Source organism: Delphinapterus leucas, chromosome 2 (assembly GCF_059928025.1).
Source record: "Delphinapterus leucas isolate spDelLeu-1000000601 "Yukka" chromosome 2, BTC_Dleu_Yukka2, whole genome shotgun sequence".
NCBI lineage: Eukaryota > Metazoa > Chordata > Mammalia > Artiodactyla > Monodontidae > Delphinapterus > Delphinapterus leucas.
The window spans coordinates 86,993,570-87,017,344 of NC_143130.1; the positions used below are offsets into that span (position 1 = coordinate 86,993,570).

A 23,775-nucleotide genomic window follows, 5' to 3' on the forward strand; every position below is an offset into this window, starting at 1 on the left:
TGGAAAAAATGAATTAATGGTGATAGAATAGCTGCCTAACTATTTGGGGGGTAAATAATAGCAGATCCCCATTTTTCATCTTCAATAAACATATTTCCATAAATGTGAAGAAAGACCACATAAAGGTATTAGAAGAAAATAAAAGCAATATTTTTATAATCTTATGGTGGGAAAGAGCCTTCAGAGCCTGATGCCACAAGCAGAGCCTTTGATATATTCCACCGTCTTGTCTGTGACACCAGCTTAGCACTGATTCATGCCAAGCTTAAGAGGAAGAGTTTTCCGTATATTGTCTGATTTAATGCCCACAGTCCTGTAAGGATGATATTACTATCCCTCCTTCATAGATGAAGGAGATCAATGTAAGGCCCCAGTGGCCAAACCAAAAGCAGAAGCCAGCTTCAACCGACTGCAAAGCTTGTGCTCCCTACTCCACTCTTTTTTCTTGTCTCCTTAGAGACAAAAAAAACTGGAAAGTTTCGAAACACTGAAATTCAATGAAAGCCAGTATTTCTTTACTATAATGAGTTTTTTGTTTGTTTCTTTGGGCGTGGCGGGGTTTGGCCATGCTGTGCAGCTTGCAGGATCTTAATTCCCTGATCAGGGATTGAACCTCGGGCTGTCCACAGCAGTGAAAGAGACAAGGCCTAACCACTGGACCACCAGGGAACTCCCAAGAGTTTTATAAGTCAACAAGAAGAAGACAAACAATGCAGGGAAAAAGGGGACAAGGGCTGTGAAGAGTAGGATGTGTGTTGACAGTCAGCCACCATATCTGCCCGACCTCTCCTCATGGCTCGTGTGCTGTGGGTTTTGTTAGCCAGGCCTTTGTCACCTTATGATGTAAAACTAATCCATAATATTTTCTTCAAGTACTTTAATAATCTGTCTAGAATTTGTTGTATTTGCTTTTTCGTGTGGCTGAGGTAGGGGATCTAACATTTTCCCCCTATATGAAGATCTAATTGTTTTCAAAGCTTTCACTGAATGGTTTAGTCTTTCTTCCCTGGTCTAATATACTATCTTTATCTGGACTCTATTCTGTGATCCAGTTATCTTGTCCTGTACCAGTACCAATATCACACTGCTTAATTCCAGTTGTTCTATAACATATGTTATATCTGGGAGGGCAAGATCCTACTCTTTGACCTTCTTTTTCATACATTTCATAACTATTCTTACATATATTCTCTACCAAATGTCTGCTGGCCAGGTTTTATTTAAAAATTATTTTGGCTATAAATGGATTGCATTGAATTTGGAGGTTACTGTGAAGAGAATTGATCTCTTTACAACCTTCTAGGAGGATGGTATCTCATGCCATGTAAGTACATCTTCTTAATGTCCTTCAGAAAAGTTTTAATATTTTCATCACATAGGTCTTACAAATTTTTGGTTAAGTTTATTCCTAGGTACTTAATGCCTTTCTATTGATATAGTAAATGGGATGTTTCTTCTGTTTCTTAGTTATTTGTGTTATATGGGAAAGCTATTGAGGCTTATATGCAGATCTCTTGATTTTGTATGGAGCCATCTTACTCATGTTGCTTCCAATAAAATTTCGGTTGATTCTTTTGGTCTTTTTAGGTCTCTCTCATTTCACGTGCAAATATTTTTGTCTCTTCCTTTCCAATACTTCGTTTTTCTTATCATACTGATTAAGACCTCCTCCACAGTGATCAATAGTAACAGTAATCATGGGCATCCTACTCTTGGTCTTGACTTTAAAACAATGCTTAGGTTTCTGCTAGATACTTTTATTTTCTTTTCCTACTTGTAAGAGTTTTTATTAGGAATTATGTGTTGAACGTCATCTAAAACAGTCAATAAAATATATCGCCTGCTGCATGCAAGTCCCTATGTTAGGTACTGTGGAAGAGTCAAAGGATTATTAAACAGGGTAGAATTCCTTTCCTTAAAAAAGTTATCATCTCACTGGGTAGATAAGATTTAAAGTAAAAAGGAATGAATAAGGATTTGGAAATAGTTGTAATGGCTAATCATGATCACGTTTTCTTTCAAAACAGATTTATTCTCATAGAATTGCAAAAGAGGAAGATAAAAGAAGCAGAAGGTAAATATTGGTTTTGAAAGCAGAATTTTACAACTAGAGGAGAACTTAGAACTCATCTATTTCAATTTCCTGACCAAAGGCAGGAAGAATGTTTAATTACCCTAATGGTTTACCCTAATTTATTTATTAGCAGAATTAGCTCCCCAGCCCAAGCTGACTTAGAACAGGACTGGCACCGATTCATCTGCTTTCACTAGTCCTTTAAGGAAAGAGGGTGGACGGGGACAGGTTTTGGTTGTACCTCTTCCTGCTGGCCTGATACCGGGTTCCTAGGCATCAGGCCAGGCCAGAGGCCTTCTAGGAGGCTCCAGGGTAGGGAAGTCCACATGGTTGGGGATGTAGGGGCTGGCCTCACTCAAAGCTGACAAAAGGTAGAACATATGAGTCCCTTCTGTAATTTGGCAAGGAAACTTCGCTTCTCATCCTACTGCTTTTTATGCCCCTACTCTCTATTGCCTTTATCCAAACCTCATAGAATTTTAACCGGGAGAAACTTTAGACAGTAGTTTGTCTCTTCCTTTAATAATAAGGAAATGGAGAAGGAGAAAGGGAAAATACTTTGCCCCATGGTCATACTGCTAGTGATTATCAAAAAGAAGAGGGTCCCTTTCCACTGAGGACTTCTCTACTGATCGCACTGTGCCTGGGCTCTGAGCTACGTTTTGTGTCACAATTCGGTATACACATACTATATGGACATAAGTAGTTTCTGAAACAAACTTATTGTGCACTCTGATGTTTTTCTCTTCTATTTGTATTCAAAAAGAGTATTTTGTGTTTGCCTGCTGGTCATGGCCTTTAAACTGATCCCACAAGTCACTGACACCTCAGTGACATCCTGCAGTATGAAAGTCAGAGAGGTATAGATAACTTTGCTCGTTGGTTTCAGGTGTTTACTTGGTGTGATTCAACTTATAGGATAGAGCAGCCAGGACAATAAAAGCACCTTCTCCCCACACCCACACCCCCAGCAAATGCTGCATGTGCGACTATGTCCAAAGCGGACTAGTGTGAAGTGCATCTAGAGAGTACCGTGTTTCTGCCCAGCGCCGTTGTGCAGTGTTTTCTCTGCACGATGTCACTTGTCAAAGGACCAAGAAAGGTGAGTGGGGCTGAAAATCCTGCCTATACTCCATGCTAAGCTACATGTAAAAGTCTCCCCAGAGACACTAGGGGGCCATTTTGGACAGACACAGAGAACTTCTGGAAGGACAGCATGCATGCAATGATTTTCAAGATCCCGGGTCTCTTGTGATTTTGCTCATTGTGATTATGGACTGAGGTACCCATTTAGTCCTAATACGACCAGAGATAACACATTGTGAGAGAGATGAAAAACGACATGTAACACTAACTGTGTGTGTTTTCCTCCAAGGGGCTTTTTTCGATTTCTGCTGCATAAGAGAAGCTCAGGGGAAAGTGAGAGTCAGGTAAGTTTGAGGAGGAGAAAGTACTGTGGCCAGAGAAAGCAGGGGAGATGCAGAATTAATATTTCCCTTTCTGTTTCTAGGAGGGCTCTTTCGGGAGAAGACGGCCACTTTGACATAGGGATACGTATAGGCCTCTCCACACCACACGCAAGGAAAATATGGCACAAAAGCTACACGACAGGGAGTCTTCTGAGGAGGATGAGATATTTCTCCATCCCAGAAGAAGGCCCAAACTCGTCATCCAGAGCTCACTGAAGAGGTAGAACCACCTCCACTTCAGCAGGAGGCTCCATCTCAGCCTTCAGAGGCCCCTGAGGAACTAGAAACTCCAAGTCCTCCAGAGGCCCTCGCCTGGCCTTTGGAGACACTTAAGGAGCTTGTAGTTCGACCAGTAGCACATCATGGGGTAAATGAAGTTCAGCAGTCAAACTTGTACAATTTCACTATTAAACCTATGGATCTGGCACTTACCATAACTCCACAGGTCACTAAATAGGTTGATCCTTCTCCAGTCCAGCAGGAGACCCCATTTCAGCCTCCAGAGAGCCCTCAGGAGGTGAACCTTCTCTACTCTATCAAGACACCCCAACTCAGGCTCCAGGTCTCCCTACTGAGTATGTACATGAAATTCCAGTGAATGAAGAGGTAGCATCTCTACCTGGCGTTCAGCGTCACGCTCATTCCAACTTGCCCAGTGTTACACTTCAACCTCTGGATTTGGAACTTAGCCATCACTCCAGAGCCCACTACGGAAGCTGAATTTCCTACAGCTCAGCAGGAGGCCCTGACTCCACCTCTTGAGCATCCTGAGGGGACAGAATCTTCTCCAACCCAACAAGAGACCTCAGCTAAGCCTCCAGAGCCTCCTGGAGAGGTTGAGCCTTCAAGGGAGCAGGAGCAACCAGCTCAGCCTTCTGAGCCTCCTGGGGAAGTTGAACCTTCTCCAACCCAGCAGGAGCCCACAGGTCAGCCCCCAGGGCCTCTTGTGGAAGCTGAGCCTTCTCCAAGTGAACAGGATCAACCGACTCAGCCTTCTGAGCCTACAGAGCCTCCTGAGGAGGTGAAAACAGCAACCCAGCAGGACATTCCAGCTCAGCTTTCAGAGTCTTTTGGAGAACCTGAAACCTCTGCAACCAAGGAGGAAGCCTCAGCTCAGTATCTAGTGACCCCTAATGAGGCAGAATCTTCTGCAACCCAGCAGGAGATCCCAGCTCTGTCTCCAGCGGAGATAGAAACTTCTGCAACCCTGCAGGAGCAACCAGCTCAGCCTCCAGAGCCTTCTTCAGGGGAGGTGGAACTTTCTCCGACTCAACAGGAACAGCCAGCTCAACCTCCAGAGCATCATGAAATGACAGTTTCACCTCCAAGTCACCCTCATGCTCAGCATTCAGACTTATCCGGTGTCATTGTCAAACATGCAGACGTGGAGCTTACCATAAGAAAAGAACCCACTCCAGAGGTGGGACCTTCTCCAAATCAGCGCAAGCCTTCAGCTCAGCCCTCAGTGCCCCTTACTAATGCAGAATTTTCTATAATGCAACATGAGGCCCCCACACTGCCTTCACAGCCACCTGAGGAGGTTGAACTTTTGCCAGTTCAGCAGGAGGCTCCAGCCGAACTCTAGAAGACAGTACATATAATAAACCTTCAGTACAAGAGGAGACCCCAGCTCAGTATCCAGAGCATCGTGGAGAAGAGGTTATACCTGCCACAAGCCAGCAGTAGACTCCAGATCAGTTCTCACAGGCTCCTGACGTTGTACCTTCTCCACCTCAGCAGGAAGCCACAGCTTAGCATCCAGAGTCTCATGGTGAGGTGGAATCCTCTCCAACTCAGTCTCCAGAGCTCTCTAATGTGACTGTAGTTTTCTCTCCAGAGCATCCTGTGACAACAGTTTCTCCTCTAGGTCAGGATCAAGCTCAGCTTCTGTAGCAGCCTGATGTCACTGTTAAACCTGTGGATCTTGCACTTACCGTAACTCCAGCGTTCACTAATGACGTTGAAACTTCTCCACCCCAACAAGAAACCTCGGCTCAGTCTACAGTGTCCCCTGAGCAGTTGGAACCATTGTCAGTCCAGCAAGAATCTTCAGATCAGCATCCAACCCCCTCTGAGAATGTTGAACCTTCTCCAGTTCAGCAGGGAGCCCCAACACAACCTGAAGAGCTTCCTGAGGAAACTGACCCTTCTCCAAGCCAGCAGGAGAGTTCAGCTCAGCATCCAAACCCCACTGAGTGGGTTGGACCTTCTCCAGTCCAGCATCAGCACCCAACTCAGCCTCCAGGGGCCTCTACAGATGGTGCAGCTCAACCTTCAGTACATAGTGAAGTGACATTCTCACATCTAGGTCCAGGTGAAGTTGAACATCCAGTGTTGTCTAATATCACAGTTGAACCCCTGGATCCTGCGGTTGTCTTAACTCTAGAGCCCAGTAAGAGCTTGAACATCCTACAGTGCAGCAGGAGGACCCTACTCAGACTCCAGATCCCCCTGGAGGGATAGAGCTTTCTTTAATCCAGGACGAGGCCCCAGCTCAGCCTCCGGTTCCCCAGGGGAGCTCAGCTATATGTCCGTAGCCCCCTAAGGAGGTGGTACCTTCTCCCACAGAGCAGGAGCTTCAGGCTCATTCATCAGAGCTCCCTGCAAAGGTGGAACTATTTCCAGTCCCTCAAGGGACCCTCCTCATCTTCTACAGCCCCCTGAGAACATGGAATCTTCTCCAGTCCAACAGGCGTTCCCAGGCCTACCTCTGGAACCCCTTAAAGAGACAGAACCTTCTCCAGCTGAGTAGGAGGCCCCATCTCAGCCTCTAGCACCACCTAAGGAGGTTGTAGCACAAACTCCATCGAGTGCATTATGAGATGACAATTCCAACACTAGGACAGGGTCAAGCTCAGCATTTAAACTTGCCCAGAGTCATAGTTAATCCTTTGGACCAGGGTCTTCCCACAGCTCCAGAACCTACAACGGAGGCTGAATATTCTGCAGCCCTGCAGCAGACTGCAGTTCCTCCAACATAGCCCGAGGTGACATTTCCAAATGCAGAGCAAGTTTAGGCTCAGCATCCAACCTTGACAGAGGTCACAATTCAACCTTTGGACCTTGAACTGACCATAAGGCCACAACCCACTAAGGAGGATGAACCTTCTCCAACCATGCAGGATAACTTAACACAGCTTCCAGAACCACCTAAGGAGGTTTCTGTAGCTCAGCTTCCAGTATATCAGAACCCAATAGTTCCAACACCAGAACAGGATCACACTGAGCGTCCAGCATCACCCAGTGTCACAGTTCAACCTTTAGACCAGGGGCTTACCACAACTCCAGAACCTACTATGGAGGGTGATCATTCCAATCCCCTGCAGGAGACTATAGATCCTCCAACATACCACGAAGTGACACTTCCAAATCCAGAGCAAGTTCAGGCTCAGCATCCAACCTTAACTGAGGTCACAGTTCAACCTTTGGACCTGGAACTTACGTTAACTCTGGAATCCACTTTGGAGGTTGATCCTTTTCCAACCATGCAGCAGACCCATGCTCAGCCTCCAGAGCTCATTAAGGAAGTTGTAGCTCAGTCTCCATTGTACTCCAAAGTGACAGTTCCAGCACCAGATCAGGATCATGCTGAGCATCCAGTATCACCCAGTATCACAGTTAAACCTTTGGACCTGGAACTTACCGCAACTCCAGAACCTACTACAGAGTCTGAACATTCTGCAGCCCAGCAGCAGACTACAGCTCCCCCTCCAAAACACCCTGAGATGACACTTGCACAGCCAAACCTGATTCAACTCACAATTCAACCTATGGATGTGGAAATTACCATTACTGTAGGATCCAATATGGAGACTGTACCTTCTCCAATCATGCAGCACACCCCAACTCAGCCTCCAGAGGCACCTCAGTATGTTGTACTTCAATCTCCATTCCAACAGGATGTGACAGTTCCAAATCCAAGTAAGGATCAAGGTCAGCATTCAACATCATCCAGCGTCAGAGTTCATTATGTGGACCTAGAGCAAACCACCACTCCAGAATCCACTATGGAGGCTGGACATTGTACATCCCTACAGCAGACTACAGCTTCCCCTCCAAAACACCCTGAGGTGACACTTGCGCAACCAAACCTGACTCAAGTCACAGTTCTACCTGTGGGCCTGGGAGTTAACATATCTCAGCAACCAAGGGCATCTGAGACAGTTCTTTTTCCTTCGACTCAGTATTCAGTATCCACAGGCCTTTCTGGTGTAAAATATACCCCAGAAAAGAAGCAGCCAGAACAGAATGCCACCACAAACTTCAGCATATGTGAGCTGTGTACCTGCACAAATGAGACGCTGGCGTGTGTTGGTCTCAGCCCAAAGCAGAAGCTCCACAGAGTGCCTGAGCCAGAGCCTAACGCCTACAATGGCACCTTCACCATCATGTAAGATTCGCCTCTCCTCATTTGTTCTCTGCATCCTGCCTGACATGGCAGCCTTTCTTCAGGTCTTCCTGGGTCCTCCTTTTCTCCCCAATCCACATTGACTGACTTTCTGTTTTCACCTTTTGTTTGTCAATGATTCCTTATCTTCCTTCTCTTCCTTACCATTTTTCCCTCTCCTCCAGTCTTTTACTTTTAATTGCCCTTGTTTTTTCCTTCTCCATTTTTTACCCCATTATTTAATTCCTTAACACCTAATCTTCTCTCATCTTTATTCCATCGTGTTTACAGTGACATGTCCCTCTCCCCATCTCATTGGTGGTAATACAACAAAGTGGTTAAGAGTAGAAATTCCGGAGCCAGACTAACTGGATTTGAACCCAGGTCTGTCATTTATTAGCTTTATGACTCAATTTCCTCATCTGTAAAATGGGGATTATGGTAGTCATCATGTCATAGTATGACTCCTATGACTCCTCAATCTCCCAATGACTCCAATCTCATTGGGAGATTTAGATGAGTTAATATAGGTAAAGCTCTTCTATCAGTGCCTAGCATATATTTTAGTGTAGCTATTATTATTATTCAATCCCTCAGTTATATCTAGAACTCAACTTTGTCCCCTGGCTTTCTATATGTAGCACCCATTTGTGCCCAACCCAGGGCTAAGTACTTTGGGAGCCACAGAAGTATATGGCATTGTCTCCAGAAATGACAATGACAAGTTGGAAGAAAGGGGATATGCCTTAAAAGGGAGGTAATATATAATTAAGTATGAAGAGAAATACAGATAGGTGGTGTAATTCACCAGAACCTGTAATCACAGGGGTGTGGAGGTCATGGAAGGCTGCATGGATAAGCTCAATGTTTAGCTGGGACTTAAAGATTGGCTGTGATTTGTCAGAAAAATAATAGGCAGTACAGTCTAGGCAAAGGTGTGACTGCAGGGACGATCAGAATTTAATAGATTAGTCTGGCTGTAAATAATTGGGTTAGGTAACAATGAAAGATAGGATTATGAAAAACCTTGGCTATCGGCAATGCAGGTTTGAAAGTTCCGATGTAAGATATGGGAAGCCACTGCAAGTTTTCAAAGCAAGAGAGACAAATGATGAAAACAAGAGGCTTATTTTAAACTTGAAGATGGGTAAGACAGGACTCCTTTTAGCAACTCATGATCTCATAGGCAAAATAAGCATATAAGCTCAAACCATAATGACAAAGTGCTGTGGAGACACCATGAAGTAATAAAACTACATTTCTTTTAAAACAGTCATTTCCTCCTTCTATCCATTCCCCAGCTATTTGTTGATTTTATAAATATTTGAGTTTGCTTTATGTCCACGTGTTGGCTTTAAATATGATAGACGATGCACATAAGCAGGATCTAGTCCATACTTTGAAGGAGTTTATACTCAGAGGAAATGGGTTGCAAAAAGAGCTATATTTAAAGAAAGAAATGAATATGGGCAATGAGAGCTACAAGTTGGTGCTGGAGCACAAAAGAAGGAAAAAAGACTTCAAATTGGATCAGGGAAGATGTTACTAGAGCAATGCTGTTTAAACGGGACCTCGAAGGGCCATTGGGTATCAATGACAGACATCTTGGGAAGAATAAGGTTGCAAAAGGAAAGTGGGAGAAAGGCAAAACACAGGAAAAATACTCTTGAGTACCTGTAGAGTACAAGTGGGAAGAGTAGGGGATTAGAGCCAGATCATCTAGGGCTTTGGAGGCCAAGCCAAGGATAACATGCCAAGCTAGCATGTTACCACAGCAGTGCTTTAGGACAAGCATTAGCCTGCAACAGAACCAACCACTTGGAGGGCTTGTGAAAACACAAGCTCCACCCCCACAGTTACTGATTCAAGAGGTCCAGAGTAGGGCTGAGTATTTGTATCTTCATTAATTCACAAGTGATGCTGGTATTTCAGAACCACTTCTGGAGAGTTAATCTGGGGATCGCGTGGAGGATGGCTTAGAAAGGGAGAGGGTAGAGATGGAAACACCAGTCAGAAGACAGTTATACCCATCCAGGTGAAATGAGAGACTAAGCTGGAATCAATGGAAGTAAGATAGTCAGCTATAGTCAAGAGTAGGTATTTTCGAATAAAAGTCAAAATGATAGAAAGTGTAATCCTGAATTAACATGACATATTAATGATAGGAATAACTTCCTTTCAAGTTGTGTGAAAGGTTATCTTTTATTTCTTCTGGTAATGAATTGGCGTAGAAAAGCAGAACTATAGTGGGAAGTGCGTAAATATAAGAATATTTCTTTTAATATTAGAAATTATAATGATATATAGAGATAAAAACTTTGGGCTCATAATCTAGAATTTGATTAGACCACAAAAGGTGGAATCTAATCAATGCTTCTTCTCTCAGGAAAGATTACCTCCAAAATCCATCAGGATCTATAGTTGTATATTTAATTTATGAAGATCCTGAATGTGAGACTTTTAAGAGAGGTGAAGGCAAGGTTAGGAACTCTGAAAGGTTCAAATAGTAATTCCTAAGGTTTGGAGTTTAGACCAAAGCTTCTTATTTATTATTATCATGCGAACCTCTACTAGTTATTCCTACTAATTAGATATCTAATAGCAAATTGAAGCAATATATTCCTTTTAATTTTCCTAGAGATTTTCCCTGCAATAAAATACCATCTGTCGAAAAAATTACATTAGAACTACTACCTTTTTTGCAGTTTATGTAAGTTACAAATATAACTTCATTATATTTGGAATTTTTATAAAGCTTAATTTTTTATAAAATTAATTTGTTACTCATTTTGAAAGATGATTAAAATTACCAGTAAAATTTTGTAGCAAATCCTTTTTGTCTCTAGCAAAGATTAGTGTGAGAATTATTACACAGATCAGAGTGAATCATTATAGAGCAGTGGTTCTCACCCAGGGTGATTTTGCACGCAGGTGACATTTAGTAGTGTCTGGAGACATTTTTGCTTGTCAGATCTGTATATGCTACTGACATCTAGTGGACAGAGGCCAGAGATGCTAGTAAACATCCAAGAGTGTACAGGAGAGCCTCCCACAGCAAAGAATTACCCAGCCAAAAATGTCTATAGTGCTGCCTTTCTAGAGAAATAAAGATCACTTAAGACCAGTATTTAATGAGCATTTACTATTTTGTATGTAATGCACCACATATATAATCATGAAAGTATAAATCATAATATCTTCCACAGTGAGATTTCTTTAGTGCATGGAGGGAGTAGTGATGTTATGTTTCATCATAGATAAATTAGAATTATTGCCAAAGGATAAATATTCTGAAACTATATATATTTTTCTTTTTCTTTTGCTTGTGTCTTTTTTTGTAGAAATCTTGGTTGCAGTTTACTCACAGAACTGAGCTTTGGAACGTTTCAGGCCTGGCATGGAATGAAGTTTTTACACAAGTAGTAAGTGAAATAGAAGATGAATACATGTAAAAAACTGTGTATAAAAACATGATGCAGTTATTGGTTAGCTGGGTGTAAGCCCAGTATGAATTCTGGTAAGGATGTCTTGAGAGCCATTTATTTTTTTTTTTTTCAAATGAGGAAACTTAGGTACAAAGAGGCCAAGAGACTTGTTTAACTCATATATGAAACCCTCTGCTTTCCATAGTACTGAACTTTGGCTCGGGCAATAAAAGGCACCAAGCCAAAACACTCAAATTAGCATTGTCATGGAAACCCACTGATGCCTCTCCAATATGCGAATGGCCCATGAAGTTCCACTTTTGAATTTAACTTTGATTCCCGCTCATGTGCAAAGTTCCTAACTGCTTAAAATGTATGCAACACAGAGCTGCAAAGAACTAAGTTTAGCACCGAATTCTTCAGGGAGCAAAAGGTGTGGGTGCTTCCCCAACCATTATTAGCTCTTTTAAATGGAAAAGCAGAAAGAATTCCTGAACACCCACCACAGGGATCTCCCCAGCCAACCAGAACATTGTTTTTCAAAAAGCATATATCTCTGAAGTGTAATGTTTGTGGCCAATAGGAACCTTTGAGATATGGAAAAAGACGTTGTTTGTGTTCAGCTGTAGTGTGAAAAATATAAGGAAAATACATTGCTGTAGCCTAATACAATATACGTTCTTTGCTGACTACTCTTCAATAAGAAGTGTGGGTTTTACACCCCTTCAGCTCAAAAATTCTGTGATTTCTCATGACACAAGGAAATGATAGTGGGTGCATTCAATGGACCGAAGGCGATTTTAGACTCAAGGCAAAAAAGAGCTCTTCTACACCTGGCTTTGGAAAAGACTCTCTTACCTGTCTTGTGGGTCAGAAATCCAGTTTCACACAGTTCACACATTTTTGGTTAATGAAGGTGTTGAGGCTGTGTCTGGAACTGGATTAGAAATTCCTGCAGATGCCTATCTTTAGTGGCCTCCTTCCTTTCCCTTGTTACTTTGCTGATGCCTACCTTGGGGAGAGAGCACCAAGGGTCAGTTTTTCTTTTGCCAGCACATCGGAGAGCAGGCTGATGAGGTTCCTTCACCAGGAGGTTTTAGTAGCGACAATACAAGGTCTTAAACTCACCACCTTTCCTAAACATCCTATAACACCAAGAGTTCCTAATAAGAATCAGAGTTTCACTATAGTTATGTAGGCAACACCGGAAAATATATTGTGAAAATCAATCAATCAATCACAGTTTAAAAATTAATGAATTCATTCAAAAACATTCACTGAGTACCATGCCCACTGTGTGTCAGGAGTGTACTACGTGCTGGGGATACAAAGACACATAGGGCAAGGACATTGTCCCCAAGAAGCTTTCATACTGGGAGGAGAAAGATGAAAGTTGATGGGAAAACACAGATGAGAGCCATTCTAGCATCTATGCAGCAGGGTAACAAGGTAAGGGAGGGGGTGGATGAAGTAGAAAGTGGGTGGTAGGTTAGAAAAGATTTGTAATGGAAGAGGCACCAACTTGTTCCTTTTGAATTTGTTTTCCTCTCTAATGACCGAAAAAGTTAGTGAAAGAATCAGAACTATCTGGAGTTGGAAATAAATTAGTACTGTACTCCTAAAACTCATTCACAGTTACTTTCAAAAGATTGTCACAGTATAGTAAGTCTTTGTTTTGGGCTAAGTCTTTCTAATAGACAAAGCAAATTTGATTCAGGAAATATTTGCCATGGTGAGATAAAAACTTTATTGCATCTCTTTCCAAAGGCAAGCCACCAAGGGAAGATGCCACCCTTGAGTTAAGTCATTTTACTACCTATAATGACGTATTATTGGGGTGTTTATAAGTTGCCTGCATTAAATAAGTTTGGGAAAGGGCCTCAACTGAGGTGGATTTATCATGAATTCAATGAAGCTTAGGCTTCAGGGCTCCTCACTTGCATAGGTCCCTTCCAAAGTCTTGAGAGGTGTCCTAGCAATTTTTGTATTCACAACTTTGCATGTTTTTATTAGATAGGATTTCCCAAAGTAGATGAGCTTCAGGCCCCACAAAACCTTGATTCATCACCGGGTTTCAGGTAATTATAAGTCAGTAGGTTTCTTGAATGAAGCTTCTATGTTATTGACAAACATCAGGTGAAGTAGTTAGCAGCGTGGTAGTCTATTTTAAATCCGAAATCTACCTCAAAGATGAACCAAGAGTTTATTAATTACTAAAGTATCACTTTTTGACTGGTGGTAGTAATCATATCTCTCTCAGATAAAATCAGGAATGAAATATATTATGGAAAAGGAGCAGTGGTTGATAATCCTAAATGTTAAGTATACTTTTTCTTTCTGATTTTATAGTGTTTCTCCTTTATTCACCTAGGCAGGTGCAGACTGATGGCTTATTTTTAAGATTCTTTTAGTCACTTCATTGGTTCTAACAATACAAGCTCCATGATTTTAGAAACTGAAGGACTCTACAATGTATAAAGGCTATATAACTTAACCAGACAGAGTGCATTCACATGCTGTCTTGTCTGTGGTACACCAATATTGAACCAAGAACAAGAGAGAATAAGAGGAAAATCAAAGCCTTATCCCTATTAAATTATTTACCCCATTTTGGAGAATATCAGTGAGGGAGGGGGGCCACACTATGAAGGCAAACTGAGCTGTGGTCACAGAGCCGCCCTAACGCTCCCCCAGTCAACTAGCATTGGTTTCCTTTAGATAGCTATGTACACACAAAAGCTTACACACTTCAGGGTGTTGTCATCACTTTTTGCTATGTACTAGAATCCTGGCAGCTTCTCAGATTTAGAAAGGCGTAAACGCTAAAAACAAAAATAACTTGGGTCTGCCCTTTGCCATGATTTAGGGTGGCTGTTTTATTTGGAATAGTTCAAAATTTTGAGACTGTCACACCTTGCAACTACTATATTTTCTTCTCCCAACTGCATCTTATTCTTCCCACCTGTAGTATTTTCTCCCATTCTATATGTTTTTTTCACTTTCTTGATAGTGTCCTTTGAAGCACAAACTTTTTAATTTTTATAAAATCCCATTCATCTATTTTTCCTTTGGTTGTTTGTGCTTCGGGTATTATATCTAAGAAACTGTTGTCTAATGTAAGGACTACTCCTGTGTTTTCTTTTAAGAGTTTTATAGCCTTTGCTCTTTACATTTGGATATTTGATCCATTTGGAGTTAATTTTCATATATGGTGTGAAGTGTAGGAGTGCAGCTTCATTATTTTGTGTGTGGATGTACAGTTGTCCCAGCATCATTTGAAAAGACTCTTCTTACCACATTGAATTGTTTTGGCATGCTTGTTGAAAATCAATAGACCATAAATATGAGGGTTCATTTCTATACTGTCATTTATGTTCCATTGATTTACATGTCCTGTCTTATTCCAGTACCACACTGTGATTGCAGTAGCTTTGAAACCAGGATGTGTGAGTCCTCCCACTTTGTTCTTTACCAACATTGTTTTGGTGATTCTGTTTCCTTGAATTGCCATATGAATTTTAGAATTAGCTTGGCAATTTCTGGAAAGAGGTCAGCTGGGATTTTGATAGGATTTGCAATGTAACCGTGGGTCGATTTGGGAAGTAGTGACATTTTAATATGACTATCTTCCAGTCCATGAATCCAGCATGTCTTTTTATTTATTTAGATCTTCTTCAATGTCTTTCAACAGTTTTTTACTTTTCAGTGCGAATCTTGTACTTACTTGGTTAAATTTTTCCCTAAGTATTTTATTTGTTTTGATGCTGTTACACATGGAATTGTTTTCTTAATTTCACTTTTGGATTACTCATTGCTGGTGTGTAGAAATCTTTTCTTTTTTTTTTGTGGTATGCTGCCTCTCACTGTTGTGGCCTCACCCGTTGCGGAGCACAGGCTCCGGACGTTCAGGCTCAGCGGCCATGGCTCACAGGCCCAGCCGCCCCGCGGCATGTGGGATCCTCCCGTACCGGGGCACGAACCTGTGTCCGCTGCATCGGCAGGCGGACTCTCAACCACTGAGCCACCAGGGAAGCCCTAGAAATAATGTTGATATTATATCCTGAAACCTCGCTGAATTCATTTATTAATGCTAACAGTTATTTTCCTAGATTCCCAGGAATATGTCTTGTGGTCTTCCAGTTTCCCAGGAATACATTGGAACATTTCAGTCTCTGTGGACATCTCATACCTCAGCTTTTGTTTTTAAGCTTTTTGGTTGGGCTGTTTTTTGCCCCAAACTGTTATCCATTGTCTCATGCAAGTGCCATGTTAAAATATTTGCTTCAAAATGTTTTCCGAAATGCCACCTGAGGAGAGGCTTTTCTCACTAGACTGCTCATGGTCAGGTCAAAGACAAGCCTTTCACGTGAGGTCTTCCAGGGGACCACCAGACATGTAAAACAATGACAGTTCTTTGGGAATGAGTCTTTTTGAAGGACCTCCCAGACCATGCTGCTCCTTCTGATACCAGGGATGTGGGCTGTTTTTCAAGGCTACCACTGGCATGGAGAGCAAAGGTCAAGGACAAGTTCAAGCAACACAGATCTCATTGTTCTTACAGAAATTAATTTGTTTTCCTTGAATAAATTGCTCCCCACTGTGTTGCGAGCCTGTTGGTTAAATTTCCAGAGTTCAGAAGAAGTTGATTCTGACCATTTTTGCCAGTTTTGTTGTTGTTGTTATTGTTATTGTTGCTTCTATGGAGGGATGAATTTTTAGATGTCCTTCCTCCATCATTTTATTACTGATTTTCCTGCAATGTTTTTTAAAATCTCTAAAGTCTCAATGACCATAGGCTAATTAAATATTTATTATGGGAGATGATGAAGGAAAAAATAAATAAAAAGAAAAATAAATAAATAAATAAAAAGAGAAAATATAATTCTCATAGAGGCTTTCCCAGATGGGTAGATGAAGTTTGAAAAGGTATTTCTATATTTAGTGCTCTCCAAATTAAGGTTAAAATGAGAGATATTTTAAAAACCCCCCTTTATTTTTCTCATTCATGTTAAACACAGGCTTTAGAGTCAGAACTGAGTTCAAATTCCAGCTCTGCTTCTTACTAATTTGATGACTTAGGACAAGTTATGTAACTTCTCTGTGCCTCTGTTTCCTCATTTGTACAATGGGGTAATATATCTATCACATAAGGTTACTGTGAGGATTAAATGTTAAATGCTGATCACAGATCCCTGGCAACCCAAAAGATATTAGTTTTGATGATTATCTTTACAATATTCTGCAAAAGTACACTAGTAATTCTTGAGTAGAGTTAACCTAAAGTCATATATTCTTTTCTTTCTTCCTGTTTCTTTTGGGTTTTTTTTTCCCTTATTTGTTTTACAGAGCAAAGGAAGAAGAAAAAAAAAGAAAGAACTAAGAAGAAAATCTATTCCAGCATTTTGGAATAAAATTTTGTTCCCCCAAATTAATTTGTTTATTTTATTGATATATAAACAAAATGTTATTTATTTATTCAGCAAAGATTTATTAAATACCTAGTAAATATATAGCCACTATGTCAGGCACAGTAATAATAATGACAATAAAGTGTGGTCCCTGCTCTGAAGTTGCTGACAATCTAGGACACTGACAAGTAAACCAGTGATTACATACACAGTAACAAAGGCTATGATACTAGAATACACATGGACTATGTGATGGTAGTATGGCTTTCACCAGTTCCTCTCGGATTTATCTCTTCTTTGGCTCCAGAACCAAGGAATTAGACCTATATTTGTCTTTAATTAGGTAGTTTAAATCATGAAATTTTCAAAAAATTTGTGGAGATGAAAGAAATCACCTTGAATTATGGAGGACACTAGAAATAGTACTTTTTTACAGAGCAAGGGCTTCCTACCAGTATAGTCACTTCGAGGGTTTTGAACCTGAAAAGTTCTTTGGCATATTTTTTCTATGCTAGCCACTTTTTTTCTATTTTTTTGTTTGTTTCTCTTCTCTACTTTATCGTCTAGAGACCTGCCTAGTTCCCAATGAAAGGGTGTTTTACAAATTCTAATGGTGATTTATAGGTAAAGTGAGAAAATGGTTTTTTTTTGACCTTCAAGTTCCATACCAAAAAAAATGAATATAAGCTTTCATGGAAGTAATTGAAAATGCAGATAATTTTAATTCCATTCCATTTTTCAGAATTCTCAATTGTAAACCTTTGACAACAGTTGAAGATTCTTATCTTTTTACACTGCCAGCATTAAAATATTTGTAAGTATTGCAACAGTTTCATGGCTCATGAGATAATTTCTGCTCCTTCTTTCTTTCGTCAAAGATTGAGTACTTTGGCTAAAAAGTCGTAATTTAGATTTTAACTGGGTTATTGAAAATAAGAGTTATTGGCAAAGAAAAGGATTAAGAAAGAACATATACGGGTAAGACAGCCAGCAGAGAATGAGGACAGTGTTGAAGAACACATATAGTTATGAAGATGTAGATGCGTGTAGGAATATTATTTATCCCAGAAAGCAAAAAGGAATAAGGGGTACATTATTTTTTTAAAGAAGAGTGATCAAAGAGGTAGATGCAATTGAAAATGAGAAGGTAGGATAATAAAAAATGATTGTGCTGTTCAGCACCAAGGTCATTCATTTGATGATGCAAATGTAAATTTCTTCAGAGAAGAAACTTAACTTCTTTGGAGTTATCATCTATGGCAAGTAAGAAGCCAGAATTGAAGTAATCACATGTTAAGTATCTTTTTAAGTATAGAATTTTTGTCTTTGGGTTTTATATCATGCATGTTTGGGCTTCTCCTTCAGAGACATGGGAACAACACAAGTGTCACAGCAATTGAAAGCATCGTCATGATGACCCTTGAATTGGAAAAACTGTAAGTTGATTTTTCTTACATTTATTTTCACTCATTTGTTTTTTTTATGTTTGTTTTATTATTTTCTTAAGTCAGGTTTACTAATGTACAATTTTCACTTCACAAAATTCACTGTTTTTAAATATACAGTGTGATGTGTTTTGACAAACGTATAGTTAGTTCTGTAGCCACCACCACATTTGAGGTAAAGAACATTTCTGTACTCCCAAAAGACCCCTCATGTCCCTTTGTAGTCAATCCATCCTCCTCCCACTACCAGCCCCTGGCAAAAACCAGTCTGATTTTTGTCCATGTAATGTTGCCTTTTCCAGAAAGTCTTATAACAAATCATGTGGAATGTAACCTTTTGTTTTTGGCTTCTTTCACTTAGCCAATCTCTTTGGAGATTTATCTGTTTTGTTGCACCTGTCAGTATTTCATTCCTTTTTATTGCTGAGCAGTATTCTAGTTGAGTGGATACATAGTTTGTTTACGCATTCAGTGACTGATGAACATTTGAGGTTTTTCTAGTTTTTTGGAAGTTTTGAACAAAGCCTCTGAAAACACACGTGTGTGTGAACATGTTTTGTGCGAGCATATGTTTTCATTTCTTTGGGGTAAAATACTTAAGGGTGGGATTGCTTCATCATATGCTAAGCGCATATTTCACTTTTTAAGAAACTGCTAAACTGTTTTCTAAAGTGCCTGTGCCTTTTTGCTTTCCCACTAGCAGTTTATGCGAGCTTCAGTTGCTCCACATCGTCACCTGATCCTTATATGTGTTTTTAAAAAAAATTTAGCCTTTCTCGTAGGTGTGTAGTTGCATCTCGTGGTTTTTGCCACATTTTGCATTTCTGTAATAGCTGATGATGTTGAGTGTCTATTGATGTGCAAATATCTTTTTAAAGAAGTGTCTGTTCAAATCCATTTTTAAATTGGATATTTATATTGAGTTTTAAGAGTGCTTTATATAAAAAGCAATGGAAAAAGTCCTTTCTCTCAGATATGTGTTTAGTAAATATCTTCTCCCAGATTGTGACTTATCTTCATTGTATTACAGTGTCTCTGAAGACTAGAAGTTTTAAATTTTTGATGATCTCTAATTTAGCAATTTTTCTTGTTTTTCATATTTATTTATTTGGCTGTTCTGGGTCTTAGTTGCGGCAGATGGACTCCTTAGTTGCGGCTCATGGGCTTCTTAGTTGTGGCATGTGAACTCTTAGTTGCGGCATGCATGTGGGAACTACTTCCCTGACCAGGGATCGAACCCGGGTCCCTGCATTGGGAACTCAGAGCCTTAACCACCAGGGAAGTCCCTTAGCAATTTTTCTTAGATGGTTTGTGCTTTTCTGTGTCTTATCTAAGAAATCTTTGTCTGAGACCCCATTGTCTAACCCAAAATCACAAAGATTTTCTCCTATGTTTTCTTCCAGAAGTTGTATAGTTCCATTTAGGTCTATGATTCATTTTGAGTTAATTTTCATATATGTTGTGAGGGAAGGGTCAAGTTTCATTTCTTTGCAGTTTAAAAACTATTTCTGTAGGACCCTATTGGGACAGTTTATTACACAACTTACTGCACCTTAAACTGTACAATCCCCCCTCCAATATGGCAAGCTAATAGAAACTTTCTGTTATGCCAAGGCTAGGTGAGGGGATTGCATGAGATTAGTATGCAGAAAGGGCACTGTATTTAGCAGTCTGTTCCAACCGTCTTTGTCAGGTCAGCTGACAAATCAGTGTCTTCACCACGCCATCACACATTGGTCACTGCTCTAGCCTCATCTTCCTCAGCCTCCAACAGCATCTGCCACAATTGCGATCCCTCTCTTGTCAGCTAGATGCCTTCCTCTCTGGATATTAAAAATTATTTCCCTATGTAACTACAATACTGTTAACACACAGTATTGAAGAAATTAAATTCCTACACAATGATATTACCTTATAAGAAGTTTCTATTCAGATTTCCCCAATTGTCTCTCTCATATAACATCATTTCTTTTAACAGCTTTTTGAGGTATAATTGACATACAATAATCTGTGTTCACACACACGCATATATAAACACCATGAAGACATCACCAAAATCAAAATGTCCATCTCCTCAGAAAGTTTCTTAACGTCTCTTTGTAATTCTTCCTTCCCATTGTTCCTGCCCTTCCCAATCACCATGCAACCATTGCTCTGCTTTCTGTTTGCATTTTCTAGAATTGTATGTAGATGGAATCATACAGTGTATACTTTCTTCTAACTGGTTTCTAACTCAGCATGATTATTTTAATTTTCATCCATATTGTTATATATATCAGTAATTCATTTCTGTTTATTGCTGAATAGTATTGCATTATATTGATGAACCACAATTTATCTATTCACCATTGATGAACATTTGAGTTGTTTCAGACTTTGTCTATTACAGATAAAGTTGCTATGAATATTTGTGTACAAGTCTTTGTATGGATGTATACTTCCATTTCCCTTGGACAAATACCTGCAAGTAGAATGGCTGGATCATTGGTAAGTGTATGTTTAAGTTTTTAAAAAATACCTATTTTCTATAGTGGCTTGATCATTTTACATCTCTACCAGCAGTGTATGAGAATTGCATTTTCTTCACGTTGCGGCCAGCACTTGCTATGCTCAGTATTTTTAATTTCAGGTAGTTTAATAGGTGTGTAGTTGTATCTCACCGTAGCATCCCTAATGATTAATCATGTCAAACGTCTTTTCATATGCTTATTTTCCATCTGTATATCTTTTAATCTTTTATCTATATTTTTCTGGAGTTTTGAGAGTTCTTTATGTATTCTGGAAATTACTCCTTTATCCAATATGTAAGTTGCTAAGTATTTTCTCCCATTCTGTGACTCATCTTTCTGTTCTCTCAGTAGTGTCTTTTGCAGGGCAGAAATTCTTAATTTAGATAGTGTCTAATTTATCTATTTTTTTCTTTCATGGATTATGCTTTTGGTGTTGTATCTAAGAAATCTTGCCTAACTCAAGGTCATAAAATTTTTCACCTGTTTTGTTCTAGAAGTTTTATACTTTTATGTTTTACATTTAGATCTTTGAACCAATTTGAGTTCCTTTCTGTATACGGTTTGGATGGAAGTTCTTTTTTTTTGTTTGGTTTTTGCACCTGTATATTCAATTGTTCCAGCATCATTTGGTGAAAAGACTATCATCTCTCCACTTAAATGCCTTTGAACCTGAAAGTCAGTTGTTCACATCTCTCTACTTCTGAACATTCTATTCTCTTCCTTTGATCCTTTTGTCTATCTTTACACTACTATCACAATGTCTTGAAAGTGTTACTTCATAAGCCTTGAAATCAGTTACTCTTAGTTCTTCAACTTTGTTCTTTTTCAACGTTGTTTTAGTTATTCTAAATTTTATTTCCACATGAATTTTAGAATTAGGTTTTCAATTTCTACAGAAAAGCCTACTGGTATTTTGATCTATAAATCAGTTTGGGGAGAAATGATGTCTTAACAATATTGAATCTTCTGATCCATGATTACATTTTATCTCTTCATTTATTTAGGTCTTCCTTAATTTTAAACTGCACACCCAATTTCTTTAATACCTGTATTCTTGAGTAAACTTTGGTAGTGCATGTGTTTCAAGGAATTTGTCCATTTCATCTTGAATTTATTGGTATAAAGTATTCTATATATTCTCTTATTATCCTTTTAATATCAATAGTATTTTTCTGTTTTCCATTTTATTTATTTCTACTTTGATCTTTATTGTGTTCTTTCTTCTCTTACTCTGTGATTAATTTGCTCTCGTTTTTCCAGTTTATGGTGGAAGTTGAGGAAGCTGAGTACCGCATTAGCAATAACCCACATGTTGACGTATTATGTTTTCAGTTTCAGTCAGTTCAAAATAGTTTCTGATTTCCCTTTTGATTTCTTCTTTGACCACAAAGTTACTCAGAAGAGTGTTGTTTAGTTTCCAAATATTTGGAGCTTTTTCAGATTTGTTAATTTCTAATTTAATTCCATTGTGGTCAGAGACATATATTGAATGAGTAAAATCCTTTCAAAAAATTTTTTAAGTATTGTTCTTTAATTAATTTTTTTCTGCGTTGGGTCTTTATTGCTTTGCCTGGGCTTTCTCTAGTTGCGGTAAGCAGGGGCTGCTCTTCATTGCAGTGTATTGGCTTCTCATTGGATGACTTCTCTTGTTGCAGAGCACAGGCTCTAGGTGCATGGCCTTCAGTAGTCGTGGCACACAGGCTGTAGAGTGCAGGCTCAGTAGATGTGGCACACGGGCTTAGTTGCTCTGCGGCATGTGGGATCTTCCAGTACCAGGGATCAAACCCGTGTCCCCTGCACTGGCAGGCGGACTCTTAACAACTGTGCCACCAGGGAAGTCCCAAGCTTGACAAACTTTGGTCAGATGTAACATAAAGGAGGCTTCATCATCCTCATCACTCTCAAACTGCCTATTCAGAACTCCCTTTAGATTCCAGAAAATGGTTAAAATATTCTTTAATGCATTGTAGAAACCTTATTCCATATCAACATGCCATTCAATTTTACTTTCCCAGAATTAACATTTCATTATGTACCTCCATTCAGCCACCATTCCTTTTTCAAGGACCTTTTCAATTCCTCTGAGTAAGTTAGTGAGGCTTAGATTTCCCAGACCTTTCTCTTTATAATTGTGTGTCTTCTCTGATTGGCTTCTTGTTCTGGCTACTTCCTACTGACCTTGCTGCCTATTTTCACCCATATTTCTTTACTCACTGATTTCACCTATATTGAATCTGAGAACTCTCCTCAGATGTGACTCCAGGTACACTACCTCCCACTTCTTTACCCTGTTTAACACCCTGACAGTACTTCAATCCTGGCAGTACCCCCTGGGATTGAAATGATTTTGTGTCAGACATTCTTTAATTTGCAGACCCTGCAAACATTTCACATAACCACTCAGATATTACAGATGGTCCTGGAAAGATTATGAAACAGTTACTTGGTATCAGTTGTGAGTAATGAGTTCTTTTCTTATATTGGACATTAAGACAATTCCATAAGTGTAGGTTGTGAAATTTTCACAGCATGAAGCCCGTCACTGATAGAGTTATGAAGAAAATGTTCTCCAAGTCACTATAGAGTTGAGAGGAAAGGGCATTCATATTAGATTTCTTTATTTAATGCAGAGCCTTAGTTTACTACCCACAACCCCGAAATTTTTCCCTACTTTACTTATGCGTTCTTTTTCAATTTTATTTATTTATTTGGTTGCACCAGGTCTCAGTTGCAGCAGGCGGGCTCCTTAGTTGCGGCTCAAGGGCTCCCCAGTTGTGGCATGTGGGCTCCCCATTTGCAGTAGGCAGGCTCCTTTTTTTGTGGCTCACAGGCTCCTGAAATGTGGCGTGCAAACTCTTCGTTGGAGCATACATGTGAGACCTAGTTCCCTGACCAGGGATCGAACCCAGGACCCCGCATTGGGAGCATGGAGTCTTAACCGCTGCACCAGCACGGAAGTTGAATTACGTGTTCTTTTATTCATTGGCAGGTATACATACTTCTTATCTTACTTCCCCTCTGTTTTTTATAAATCAGAGAATAACATCTTAAAATAAA

General features: G+C 39.8%; 1 pseudogene; it reads left to right on the forward strand.

Annotated features, from left to right (window-relative positions):
• The first annotated feature begins 1,992 nt into the window (after nt 1–1,992).
• Nucleotides 1,993–18,548, forward strand: LOC149750194 (uncharacterized; annotated as a pseudogene).
• Nucleotides 18,549–23,775: the final 5,227 nt, after the last annotated feature.